The sequence below is a fragment of the Ictidomys tridecemlineatus genome, unplaced genomic scaffold (assembly GCF_052094955.1).
Source record: "Ictidomys tridecemlineatus isolate mIctTri1 unplaced genomic scaffold, mIctTri1.hap1 Scaffold_143, whole genome shotgun sequence".
Taxonomy (NCBI): Eukaryota; Metazoa; Chordata; class Mammalia; order Rodentia; family Sciuridae; genus Ictidomys; species Ictidomys tridecemlineatus.
Genome location: NW_027521268.1, coordinates 647,774 through 662,176, shown reverse-complemented (window position 1 = coordinate 662,176; position 14,403 = coordinate 647,774). Strand labels below are relative to the sequence as shown.

The following is a 14,403-nucleotide window of genomic DNA, read 5'->3' as shown; positions in this document are numbered from 1 at the left end:
CCCCTCAAACCTGGGTGTTGGGTAGAGCTCCCCACCGGACCCAGGGCAGAGGGACACTCCCCCATCCAGAGGGGAGGCCCTTTCGAACCTGGGTGTCTGGTAGAGCTCACCGCAGCATCCAAGGCAGAGGGGCACTCGCCCCTAGGCCCCTCGTACCTGGGTGGCATGGGGAGATTCCCACCACACCCATGGTGGAGGGGCACTCTCCCCTCGAGTGGGGAGGCCCCTTTAACCTTAACCAGGTGTCCGGGGAAGCTCCCCACACCACCACTGTACCCAGGTAACAGCACTTTCCCTCCAGAGGGATGCCCCTCGAACCGAACCTGGGTGTGTGTGTGGGGGGAGCTCCCTGCACCACCACAGCACCCAGGAAAGAGGCACACTCCCCCCTCTATGGGGGAGGCCCCTCTCACCTGGGTGTCAAGGGGGAGCTCCCCACACCGCCATCTCACGCAGGGTAGAGGGCACTCCCTGCTGTATGAGGGAGGCCCCTCTAACCTGGATGTTGGGGGGAGCTCCCCACCTCACTTCCTCACCCAGGGTAGAGTGCACTCCCCCCTCTAGGGGGGAAGGTCCTCTAACCTGGGTGTCAGGGTGGAGCTTGAGGGGTGAGGCCCCTCTATCCTGGGTGTCTGGGGGTAGCTCCCCACACCACCATCTCACCCAGGGTAGAGGGGCACTCCCCGCTCCAGGGGGAGGCCGCTCTCACCTGAGCATGGCGGGGGGCTCTCCATACCGCCAGTACACCCAGGATCGAGGGGGACTCCCCCCTCCAGGGAGAGGCCCCTCTCACCTGGTTGTCAGGGGGGAGCTCCCCACACCGACGCCACACCCAGGGTGTGGGGAAGAGCTCCCCACAGAACTACTGCACCCAGGGTAGAGGGCACTCCCTGGTGGAGGGGGTAGGCCTCTCAAACCTGGGTGTGTGTGGGAGGCGCTCCCCACACCACCACCACACCCAGCGTAGAAGGGCACTCCCCCTTCGAGGGGGGAGGCCCCTCTAACCTGGGTGTGGAGGGGTGGAGCTCCCCACACCTCCACTGCACCCAGGGTAGAAGGGCAATCCCTCCTCCAGGGAGGAGGCCCCTCTATCCTGGGTGATGGGGGGAGCTTCCCACACTGCCACACCGCCACTGCACCCCTGGTATAGGGGCACTCCCCCCTTCAGAGTGGAAGCCCCTCTCACCTGAATATGTGGGGGGGGGCTCCCCACACCGCCACCACACCCAGGGAAGAGGAACTTTCCCCCCCTCTAGGGGGAGGCCCCTCTAACCGGGGTTTGAGGGGAGGAGCTCCCCACACCGCCACAGCACCCAGGTTAAAGGAGCACTCCCCTAACTAGGGGAGAGGCCTCTCTACCCTGGGTGTTGGAGGAGCTCCCCACAGCACTCAGGGTAGGGGGCACTCCCCCCTCTAAGTGGCAGGCCCCTCTACCCTGGGTGTCTGGGGGGGGACAACTCACTGCACCCAGGGTAGGAGGGTACTCCCCTCTCTAGGGCTCAGGCCCCTCTACCCTGGGTGTCAGGGAGGACCTCCCCACCGCGATCCGGGTACAGGAGCACTCCCCCCCACTATGAGTCCAGGCACCTCTACCCTGAGTGTTTGGGGGATCTCCCCTCTGCATCCAGTGTAGGGGGCCTCTTCTCCCTCTAGGGTGGGTCCCCTCTACCCTGGGTGTGTGTGGGGAGTTCCCCACCGCACTACTGCACCCAGGGTAGAGGGCACTCCCCCATCTAGCGGGGAGGCCCCTCTAACCTGGGTGTGGTGGGGTAGAGCTCCCCACACCGCCACCGCACCAGTGTAGAGGAGCACTACCCCCTCCAGGGAAAGGTCCCTCTAACCTAGGGATGAGGGGGAGCTCCCCACACTGCCACCACATCCAGGGTAGAGGGGCACTCCCCCCTCCAGGGGGGGGCCTCTCTCACCTGGTTGTAGGTGGGGAGCTACCAACACTGCCACCACACCCAGGGTCGAGGGGCACTTCCCCCTCGCAGGGGGAGGCCCTTCTCACCTGGGTTTTGGTGGTAGCTTCCCACACCACCAGCTTACCCAGGGTAGAGGGGCACTCCCCCCTCAAGTGGCGAGGCCCCTCTCCCCTGGGTGTCTGGGGAGTTCCCCACATGGCCAAAGCACCCAGGGTAGAGGGGCACTCCCCCCTCTAGTGGGCAGGCCTCTCAAACCTGTGTGTTGCGGGGAAGCTCCCCACACAGCCACAGCACCCAGGGTATCATAAGCATAAGCAAGAACAATTTTTAGTTCCAAATGCCATTAGAGAAACACAGATTCTGTCAAAAAATCCTTACTTTGCTAAATATTTTTTAACTTAGCAAAGGACTTTAGAGATTAAGTAGAATGAATCCAAGCATAAGTGCCATTTACATCCAAAGTGTGATTTTCATGTACAAGCTGACTTCAGATGAAACCTCTCAAAATCATATTCATCTTCCAAAGGAGATGAGAGAGCTGTTCATATTTTCCAAAATCTCAATCTCTGGGTTCAAACTATTATGTTTATATTACTGGAAGATTTCTTTTTTTATAAAAGATTGCAGTGTTTCAGCCAATGGTTAGGAAATAAATTGTTCACTGTTTGGAAAACAATTGACTTTCTCAGGTAGCTAGAGGGTTTGGCATGCTTTGGGACTTTGCAGAAAACATAGAACTACATTAACATAACCCAATTTCAAACAGACATGCTTGGAACATTGGAGAGCTGAAGGGGCCTCTGAGAGTATTTAGTCAAGAGGCATGATTTTAAAGATAGGAAAACCAAGGTCTAAAAATAAAAGAAAGATATGCAGATTTATGCTGTAAGTTGAGTTGATCTCATTCTTCTGAGTTTCAGTTCTTCAGGCAATGCATTCCATTAATATATCATTTTCCATTCTTTATCAGTTAGTTTTTTAGGACATACAGTGTGCCAAGCCTACTGGAGATACAAAGAGAGATATATAAGAGAACCTTTGAACTAAAGGAGTTTAATAACATGGTGAAGAAAAAACAATAACTGCAAACCCAACAGAACATTTAAAAAGTTGCTATATTTAAGCAAATGGGATTATATCTGACGATGGTTGACATCTGCAAAGTATAAGGAATTACAAAAACTCGATGCCAAAAAAAAAAAATTTAAGTGAGCAATAAACCTAAATAGACATTTCTCAAAAGAAGATATAAAAAAGGCCATGTATATATTAAAAAAAAAAACACCTAATCATCAGGGAACTAATCATCAGGGAACTACAAATAAAAACCACAATAAGATATTACCTTACTCTGGTAAAAATGGCTTTCATCAAAAACACTAAAGATAGCAAGTAGTGATGAGAACTGGTGGAGAAAAGGGAACTCTTGTACATTGTTGGTGAGAATGTAAATTAGTACAAACCTTATCAAAGACAGCTTAGGGTGTCTCAAAAAATTGTAAGTAGAGCTATAATCCCACCACTGGGTACTTATATCAAATGAAATGAAATCTGTATGTTAAAGAGACACCTGTGCTCCCATGATTATTACAGCACTGTTTGCAATAGCCAAGAAATGAAAAAAATCTAAACATCATCTGATGAATAGATAAAGAAAAGGTGGTGTATATATACAGTGGAATAGTATTCATAAAAAGAATGAAATCCTTTTATTTGAAGCAATACAAGTGGAACTGAAGATAATCATGTTAAGTGAAATAAGCGATGCACAGAAAGCCAAGTACCACACAATCTCACTCATATGCAGACTTTTTAAAAGTTGATCTCATAGAAGTTGAGAGTAGAATGGTGGTTGTAAGAGGCTGGGGAAAGCAGAAGTTTGGGAAAGGTTGATCAATGGGTACCAAGTTGAAGTTACTTAAGGGTAAGAAATTCTAGTATGCTGTTTTTGCACAGTAGTGCAACTATAGATAACAAAAATGTACTGTATATTTCAAAAACTAGAAGAAAGACTTGAATTTTTTTACCATAAAGAAATGATGAATGAGGTGATAATATATTTAACCTGATTTGAACATTATGCAATGTTTACATTAATTGAAAGGAGATGAAGTGTAGATAGCAGTAAGATGACAAGTTTATGTATATTGTGTGATGGGTTTGAGCTTGAACTATAGATTGTAAAAAATATTCTGAAAAGTTTAAGTTGAGAGAGTGATATGATATTATTTTCAATTTAGAATTACAAGTATATCAATGTGGAGATTTTACTGTAATATAAAAAGACCAGCAGCAAAGAGAACAAATTGGAGGAAACTGCAGAAAGGAAGCGAGAAAGACAGATGTTATAAATAAAGAGTAGCAATGAGGATTCAGACAAGAGAAATGGAGGTATACATTTCATAGGTGTTCATAATTGATTAGATACAGAGAGTAAGGAAAGGAAAGCTGGGGATAACTCTAAGATTTCTGTGTCAGACTTCTGTTGGATTAACATTTATCCCAATGGGGAATTCAAAAAGATAAGCATGATTGGGAAGGGAATTTAGGGCATGCTGATTTCAAGATGCTACAGTGCATTTCACGTACAGTGGATATATATGTCAAAAATCCAGGAATTTTCTCTGGGATAGATCTACTTAAGTACATCTAGTTGCTACTTAAGGATATTATTTCCAATAATATTTTGACCTAATTGGTAAGGATGATCCCAGATTCATTATTGTGTAATTCTCCTGGACCTCTCCAGTCTAATTTAATTCTTCTCTTCCTTCTTCTATTTTCCTCTTTTAAGAAAACACATTAGGTTGGGTCTAGAGTTATAAATTTGAATTTTGAGTAACTTTTCATTTATATTCCAGTCTCATAATTTTGGTCAAGTTGTACATTGTGAAAATTGGATTCTCATATCAATAAGATATCAGTGATCTACAGCTCATTTTAGATACAATTGTAAAATGAAGTAATAAATATGAAAGAAGTTTGGAACAAAATGTAGATTGAAAGGGAGTTTATTATTGTGATGGTGGTGATGCAAAATCACACTCCAGTAATATACCATGGCCCGAGACTATAAAAATAAGTGCATGCACTTGCACACATATATGCATAAACACACTCTGCTCATTTTGGCACCCACTGTCTTTATTGGATCTTTAATATATTCTATTTGGATTATTACGTTCTCTTTTCCTTTTTCTATTTATTATTCTCTCCTAATGACCTATGTGCTACATTAACTCAAAACTGTTTTTCTTTAAACATTTTCATGTCATGGCTTACTAGCTTCCTAGGTCTTGTGCAAATCACTTCAACCAGTTCACTCTTCTATCAAATGTAGTTACTACCACTTAACATCACATGGAAGTTGTAAGAACAGAAAAAGATAATGCATAGGAAAGACCTTACAAATTAAATTATTATATAAACATATATTTTCTTAACTTTATTTTTATTGTTGTTAAACCGGTTATCATGTCATCCTTCTCAAATATATATATATTTTTAAAAAACTTCTTTTAGGGGCTGTGGCTGTGGCTCATGAGTAGAAAGCTTGCCTTGCATGTGTGAGGCACTGGGTTCAATCCTCAGAACCACATAAAAATAAATAAAGAATATAAAGATATTGTGTTCATATGCATATATATATATATTCTTGTTTTCATGTCAAGACTTGATTTATCTTCTTAGATTTCAAAGACTAGATTCTCCCTATTGCAGAATACATTCCCAACATTATGTTCATAATCCTCTTTGACTCAGCTCATATGCTCATCATCCTCTGATCATTGACCCTGTTAAGACCATATGTTATTGCTAGGACAATTTTCATCTTAAAAACATACTCCTACCTGATACTCTGTTATTTTCCCTATTTCCTTTCACTTATAGCTCCACTCCCCCAAAATTTCTATTAGCTGTCTAAACTTCCCCATCCTATATTCTTTCCACAGCATTTGACAGAATTGCTCCCAGCATTGTGATAAATCATCTTTATTTGGAATTTAGATCACCATCTTCTCTTGGTTCTTTTCACAGATTAATCACAGTTTACTCTCCATGTCTTTTGCTAGGTCCTCCTGATTTTCTTGATGTCTGAATGAGGAAGTTTCTGAACTACGTCATTGAACACATTCCCTGTCTCCAGTGCTTCCTAAGTGAGCTCGTTCTGTACTATGTCATTAATTACCACTTATACACTGCTAATGACTCTTTTTTTGATGTTGTTAATAACTCTAATCTCCACCTCCAGCCCTGAATCGTCCTTTCAATTCCAGACTCACAGTCTTCTGATTTGCTACCTTTAAATGCTGATAATAATCTTAAACATAACATGTCTAAACTATAATTTTATTTTTCTCCTCTAACGTTGTTACTGTCCCAAAGGTCTTCATCTCAGGAATTGGAAACACCATGTCTTCACTTAAACAAAATTGCCTCCAGTTTTCTCTGGCTCTTCTTTTCCTTTCACATGTGACATCAAGCCTTTGTTAGTTTTGTGAGCCTGCTGTTACCAGGTATCTCAAAAGATTACTGCCTTAAAATTTATTCTCTAACAGTTCTGGAGTCTAGAAGTCCAAAATTAGTTTAACAGACCAATTAAGGTGCCAGAGGATCTGGAGGAGAATCTGTTCCTTGTCTCTTCGGGTGAGTCCTTGCATTCCTTGACTTCTGACTTAGAATCAACTTCTACTTCGGTGGTGGCATTGCCTTCACTTTTTCTGTTTTCATGTTGAGGCTCCCTGTACCTTTCTTATCACACTGTGATGGCATTTAGGGCCCACACCAATAAAGCAAGATAATCTTTTTTTCCTCAAAATTTTCAACCAGATCTGCAAAAGATCCTTTTTTTCAAATAATATAGCATGTTTCAAGGATTAAGAGCTGATATTTTAGATAAATGTTATTCAGCCTCCTACAGTATCTATAAACACATCCTAAATTATATCCAGCACTTTCCCATGGCTTCTTCAGTGGCTTCTAAATCTGTCATCTCTTTCCTAGATTATAGCAGCACTTCTAGCTGGATCTTCCTGCTAAAGAACTTTTCCTTTTGAGGCTATTTTTTAAGACAGCAATTAGGGCAGTCATTTAAAAGGAATATTATTTAACCATAAAATAGATGAAATCTTGTCATCATGGAAACATGGATGGAACTGGAGGGTCTTTTATTAGATACAATTAGCAAGGCAAAGAAAAATATTGCAAGTTCTCATTCTTTCACAAAAGATGAAAAGTCGAATCTCATAGAAGAAGAGTGGAGTGACCACTAGAGGCTAAGAAGAAGAGGAGAGAGGGGATCAAGAGAGATTTGATAATGAGTACTACAGTACAACCACATAAGAGGAGCTAGTTTTGTATTCTATAGCACAGAAGAATTTCTGCAGTCTATAACAATTTATTATATATTTCAAAACAACCAGAGGAATCTGAATTTTCCCAATTCACAGAAATTATAAATGTTTAAGTATCTGGAAGTGCTAATTGCACTGATTTTATTATTACATATCATATGCATGGGTCAACTATGCATACAATATATGTATGTACAAATATTGTGACAATTTAAAAACCTGAGATCATGCCACTGTTCCTGCTCATAGCATTCTAAGGCCTTGTCTTCCTCAGAGCCAGATTTACAGGCTCTGCTTCACCTGTTCTCCCACCTTTGCTCTAAATCATCTTTTATTACAACTTCTTTTCTAGGCTACTCAGTGAGACCTCTGGTTTCCCTGATGCTTCTTGGACACACCAGGTCTGCTATTAGCTCATGCATTTTGTTCTTCTAGGAAGGCCTCAAGTTATCATCAGATTTTCCCCCTCACTTTACTAAAGATTTCTGTTCAAATATATTTTCAAAGTGGCTTTGACAAACCACTCAATTTAAAGAGCAAGCTCTCTCCCTATATTGTTCTTTAATCAATACTTAGGGTTCTTTTATTTTCTTTTAATTTTGGAACACTTATCACCACATATTTATGTGTTTATGCACTGTCAATCACATGCAATGCAATGTAAGCCTCCTGTCAGTTTTGTTCCTGAACATGAACATCATTTTCTTATTACCAGAGAATAAGCCTTATCTATTCAACAGAATGGTATAATGACACTCTTTGTTCTAGTGTTGGTTTACACTCTAAAGACTTTTGATAAAGCCAGAAGTTCTAAGCACCCCTACATCACAGAGATAACCAACTCTACTGGTGTATCTGATTAGGAGAAAGAGAAATTATTGTATAAATAGTACATCATGGTCAAGAGAATGCCTCCATCATTTAAAAATAATTGAAATATGTTTATATTATCAAATTCAGGAATAAAAACTTAACTATAAATAATGTAAGAGCATTGTGACAATCCTAAACACACAGGTAATGAATTGTTGGAGTCTGTAAACAAGTCAGGATGGTGCCTGGCATTTTGCCAGGGGGAGTGGTTTATGAGGTGGAGCCAGCGAGCCATTAAGTGTGGAGATTTCTTATTGGTTGACTGCTGTATCTAGTTTATGTTAATTAAGATAAGCTGTGTGGAATGTATAAATACCTCTGTTGTCCTACAATAAAGGGCTCCCACTCCTGCTGTATCAATCTACACAAGTTATTCGTCACCACCCAGTTACTTTGCTGCAGCCGGACTGCAGCAATGAATAATTGCTTGACTAAGCAAGTAGACATAGGAAAGAGGGACAAGAAGAAAAAGGTGAATATTAGTTGGTTAATTGATGTAATGGGAGGGATCATGGGTCTAATTTATTTTGGTAATGTGAGAGTCTAGACCACGGTATATGCTGATGCAAAACATTTATTAGTTGAATGAACAAATGATAAGTGTGGGATATATCTTCTTGGGCAGATTAGTGATATTATAAGCTAACAGCATTTTAAATAAAAAAAATACTAACTAAAACCTATGATTACTCAATGGAAGACACTTCTATTGGCCACCCTTTCCTTGAGTCTTCATTCTCAGAATTAAACATCTATGGAATTGATACAAAAATGCATTGGAATAGCAATTTTACATTCCTATGCTGGGTAGAGTTGCAATACTTCATTTTTTTTATATCCCAATACTGGCATAATACACCCATACAATTTTCAAAACAGGCAAGAGAGAAATGGCTCTCAGAGTTATATAGATTAGAATACAAGTCTGAGCAGAGATTCTTTTCTAGTTGGGTGCCCTTGCCCAATTCAGTTAACTTATTTGAGCCTCAATTTGATAATAATCATCCTAAGAATGATAAGGTGATAAATAAAAAATATATTCATTATTTTTGGTCACTTTATGTGAAGCACTGTGCTAAGCACTTCATAAATTACATTGCATGAAATTTGCTAAACGTCTGTAAAATGGATATACTAGTAATATTTTAATGTTGACCTCATATTCTGTAATAATTGCAGTCAACTGAATGAAGAGATCTTAGGGAAATCTACAATTGGACTGAAGTTCCCTTTAATTTCTTCTCTGCATAACTCATCCTTCAGCTGAGTTTCAAATCATATACATCACTTATCGAGCCAACGGATCTCGGGTGGATACTCTCCAGTTATGACTCAGTCCTGAATCTCTAACCAATTACTTTCTACCTTCATTCTGTCTTTTTTTTAACTCACCTGGAATGCATTCTTCTGTTTTATTTCCACTTTCCAACTTGGTTTGCCTATGATTTCTGTGTCCTCTTGCCCTCCTTGCCACAGCATTCTATTTATTTTAAACCTAAAATTAAAAACTTATTTCTTTTTACAGAAAAGCATGACACAGTCAAGGGAAAAGGTTTCTGTTAGAATTTGTGCATTTCAAAAATATTATTGTGTTTCCTATCACTATTTTTTTCTTTGTAATGATATTTTTAAAAACTAGATTTTAGTTTTTGAAACGGATTTAAATTCACAGAAAAAAAAATGAGCAGAGATTACAAAGACGGCACACCTTCCCCCTGTATTTCTCATGCTTAGCCTCCCCTAGTGCCCCATTAGAATGGTGTAGTTGTTATAATCACTGAATCCATATTAACACACAGTGATCACCTAAAGTTCAAGGTTTACCTTAGCGTTTTCTATTGCTCTGTATGTGCCTTGGGTCCGGGCAAATGTGCATGACCTACACCACCACTGCAGTATCATGTAGAGAAGAATCCCTGCCCTAAAAATTCCTCTGTGCTGGTCTTTTCATATAAAAATCCTTCTGTGCTGGGCTATTCATGTAATGTCATTTAAAAATGATTGCATACTATTCCACTAATGGAACAATTATAATTTACTTTATCTGTCTCATGTTAGAATCTATTTAGAAACTATTTACAATGTTTGTTCTTACTATTAGTCCTGCTCCATTGTGGCTAAAACTTTGTGTCTGCTGAGAGTTAAAAGCCTTAGGATAAATCACTGAGATGATTGAAACTTGGATACATTACTAAAAATATTGAGATGATTAGATTTTATGTTTACACTTTCTCATATCCTAAGATTATACTAAATGTTTTGAAGAAATCTTTGCCAACTTCTTAGATGAAAAAAGCTTTAAATTAAGTAATTTGCGTTTTTTGATTAAGACTGAACATTTTAATATATCTTTATCCATTTATGGTTGTTTTTTTGTGTGTGATTTCTATTGGTATCACTCAATCCTTTCTTCATTAGAGCATTATTTTTATAAGGACTTGAAGGAGATCTTCAAAAATTAAGGATATTGATCTTTCATGAGTCATAACTTAAAAATAACTTTCCACCTTGTTATCTTTCTTTTTTTCCAGTTTTATTTGAAGATTTACTTTGGATTTATAGAAGATGGAAAAACAATCTAGAAAACTCCTGTCTACTGTATATCCAGCTTCTCATTGTGTTAACATCTTATATAACCCACAAAATAATGATGAAAACTAAAATATTAAATTTGTTGGAATTCTATTAAATAAATAGCAGTGCTTGAATTTTATTCATTTTCCATAAATGTCTCTTTTTTTTGTTTTAATACCAAATCCAGTTCAGGATAACACATGGCACTTAGACCTCATGTCTCCTTGGTCTATTAAAATCTGTGTGGTTCTCAGTCACTCCCTCTCACAAAGGTGACTTCTGACACCTTTGAAGATCATGCCTTTAACTTTTAAATGTTAGTTTTAAAGATATTTACATCATATGCATTTTTATGCTAAACACATTAGTAATCTCCTTCATGGTTTCTGCCTTTGGTACCAGATATGCAACTCTTAAAAAGTATTGTCTTGCCACAGATCACACAAATATTTAATATTATATTATGGTAGGTTTGCTGTTTCATTTATTTATAATGAATTTTAATTTCTCTGGAATTTATTTTGGAATAAGCCATGAAATAGAAATATAAGTTACTCTTTTGTCCCCAGGTGATCAAACATTTGTTCCGTTTTTTTGAATAACCTGACTTATAAAAGAACTTTCACATCCTTTGTGATTCTTATTATTCTTTTTAATCACCAATCCTATTCTGTTTTATTTATAAAACATGTTTTATTTGTAAATGTCTTATATTTATAATATGTTTTATTTATAAAATGTATTTATAGTAACATGTTTTAATATTGCTATTTTATTATTATTATTTTTTTTGGTAATTCCAAAGTTTTCTTCCCTTGAGGCACACAACACAGGTGAGGGGAGGACTCACACATTCACCCTAACAAGACACAGACCTGAGCACCACCTCTTGGATGGCAGCATCCATTCACAGCACACACAGCCATAGCCGTGGGCACCAGGAGGGGCCAGCAAGCAGGGCATGGCCCCAGTCTATGGCGGCTCTGGGTGCCTGTCAGCATAAAGCAATAAATACTAACACAGGACATGCAGAAGGGAAGCCTAGGCTATGAGGGAGACAGGGGTGGGGGTTTTCTCATACGTCCAAGCACAGTGGCGACATTTCAAATATTGCAAGGAAAACCACACGTTTTGGTGCATGTGTGAAGTTTGTTTTATACTGCTCTACCATGAAAGTTACTAGCCAACAAACAGAGCTTTCAGTCACTGTTTTATGAACTCATTTTAAATATGAATCTGTGGCCAAAAGTCAACACATCTAATGAGAATCTCTAACAGAGAAGTAAGGGAGCACAGCAAATCAAAAGAAAAAAAAAAGACACAATGAATGGGGAAAAAGATAACTTCAGAAAACCATAAATAATCTCCTGATACAGGGTAAAGATGGGAGTTCATAACCCACTTGAATCAAACTGTGAAAGATGATGTATTAAGAACTGTGTAATGTTTTGAACGACCAACAATAAAGTAAAAAAAAAATAATAATAATCTCCTGAAAGAGTTGGCAGGGTCAACATCAAAATATTATAAAAATAAAATGTAACATTTAGAAATAAGAAAGTATGAAAAAATGTTTTCCTTAACTTTTAAAGATATAATTACTGAAACAAAAATGTTACTTCAAAATGCAAACAATAAATTAAGGATATTATCCAGAAAGTAGGAGAAAAAGACAAAAAAAGTTGAAAGAGAATAAATGATAAAAAAAGATCAATTTAAAAAGCTCAACATCTGATTCATATGATTTCAAATTACAGAAGAAAAAATTGAAAGTAGGAACATACCACAGAAATAATATAAGAAAAAGAAAAATCAGGATTTGTCTCCAGATTAAAAGGTTTACATTACACAGTGCCCTGCAAAATGAATTTTTTCAAGTTCCACCCAAGACAAATGAAACTTCAGAATATCAGTAATAAAGAGATGACCCTAGAAACTTTCAGAGAGAAAACAAACAAAAATATATGTCAAAAGGGAATTCTTTAAAAACAACAGTATGTAAATAAATAACAATAAAGAAACGCCTTCAAAAAGTGAAAATGACTAAAACTATATTCAATAAGACTACTACTGAGCTGTTAGCTTTATATCAAAGCATTTTCAGGCTGGTGAAGACTCAAAAATATTTCTCATGATTCCCTAGCAAAGTACACCATTAAGAGAGAAAAAAATCATAATACCAGGAAGCAGGGTATTCAATACATTTTTTTCCAGAAAAAAGCAAAGAATTTCAAGGTGAGAACAGCAGGGTGTGGTAATCCTGAAGAGAAACCCCTCCAGACAATTTCAAGAGCAAAGCCAAGAGAGGGGAGGCACCCCCAGACTCCCCGCAGAGCTGCCACCTGGAAAGCTATATTAAGAATGTTTAACCAGTTTCTTGGGAAGGTTGTAAAGATTTGATCAAAGGATTGAAGAAAATGCAGCAAATAAAACAGGGCAAATATTAACCATATGAAAAAAATAAATCAATGTTTTTGTAGCCAAAGGGACATTAATAATATTTAGTTTGGAAAACCTACTCATTCTTTCATTCAATAAACATATTAAAATCCTAGCATACCCCGGGATCTGTGACAAGGATGAGTGAGATTCAACCCTCATTCTCAGCAGTAGGGTCCTTGACCTTCAACCCTGCCACATATATACCAAGGAGTTACAATCCATAACACCAGCCTACAACCTCACCTTTCATGATATGCACATGCTCCTATCCAACACCCTCCTCCCAGAGGAGCAAAGATGAGTCTGGAAACAAGCCCTCAACTATGCTGATTAAGTCCACCAAACTACACCTTCCCATGAGCACTGAGTAGGTCCCTAACCAAAATACCAATTGGGATTATAATTCTCCAGAGGGTCAGACAAGAAGGGACCAATTCATCACCTGCCTACTGACACGGAACTCATAAAGCAATCAGTTATGATCATCTCTAAGAGGTAATTCAAGATAAAAATGAAAACACTTCCTCCTATTTAAACCACCTGACTGAAGCCTTACTCCAATATACCAACTTAGATCCCAACTCACCTGATGGTCCAAACTTACTCATGACGTACTTCTCCTATAGCTTCCCTGACATTAAAACCAGACTTAAAAGCTGGAGCAAGATCCCCTCACCCCACAGGCTCAAGTACTTGAGGAAGCCTTCAATGGCAGAGATGGAAAGTCCCACAAAGTTGAATATCAAATGCTAACCAAAGCATTTCTGCAATCTCCTGCTGCTGATACTGCCCCTTCAACCCACAGAAAACACTCCAGAACATTCTATAGGTATGGTCAGTTGGGCAACTGGGCAAAATTTTGCTCTAATTCTCGCTAACTTCCCACTCCCTGTCCTAAATATCCCAGGTGGACCATTGTTGATTGCCCTCTTGCCCAGAGAGATAGGAGGTCACACAGCCCCACCTCACCACAGGCAGACCTTCTGGGACTGGCTACAGACAACTAACAGGGTCCAGGATCCCAGCACCCAAAGACTACCATCACAGGCACCCAGGGTAACCATTGTGGTAGCAGGTAGGCTCATCTCTTTCCTCTTGGACACCTGGGCTATATTCTCAGTACTTGTCCAATTTGGGACCCACTTCTACCTCCATAACCTCCACTGTTGGGGTAGAAGGCAAACCATATCAACTATTATTAACCCCACCTCTCACATGCTCCATTCACGAGATCC

General features: G+C 39.5%; 1 long non-coding RNA gene across 1 annotated transcript; it reads left to right on the top strand.

Moving 5' to 3' along the window:
* The first annotated feature begins 421 nt into the window (after positions 1 to 421).
* On the top strand, positions 422 to 10,865 carry LOC144372664 (uncharacterized). The gene is made up of 2 exons (XR_013432601.1): positions 422 to 6,082; positions 6,485 to 10,865. It is a non-coding gene; the product is annotated as an uncharacterized LOC144372664 (long non-coding RNA).
* Positions 10,866 to 14,403: the final 3,538 nt, after the last annotated feature.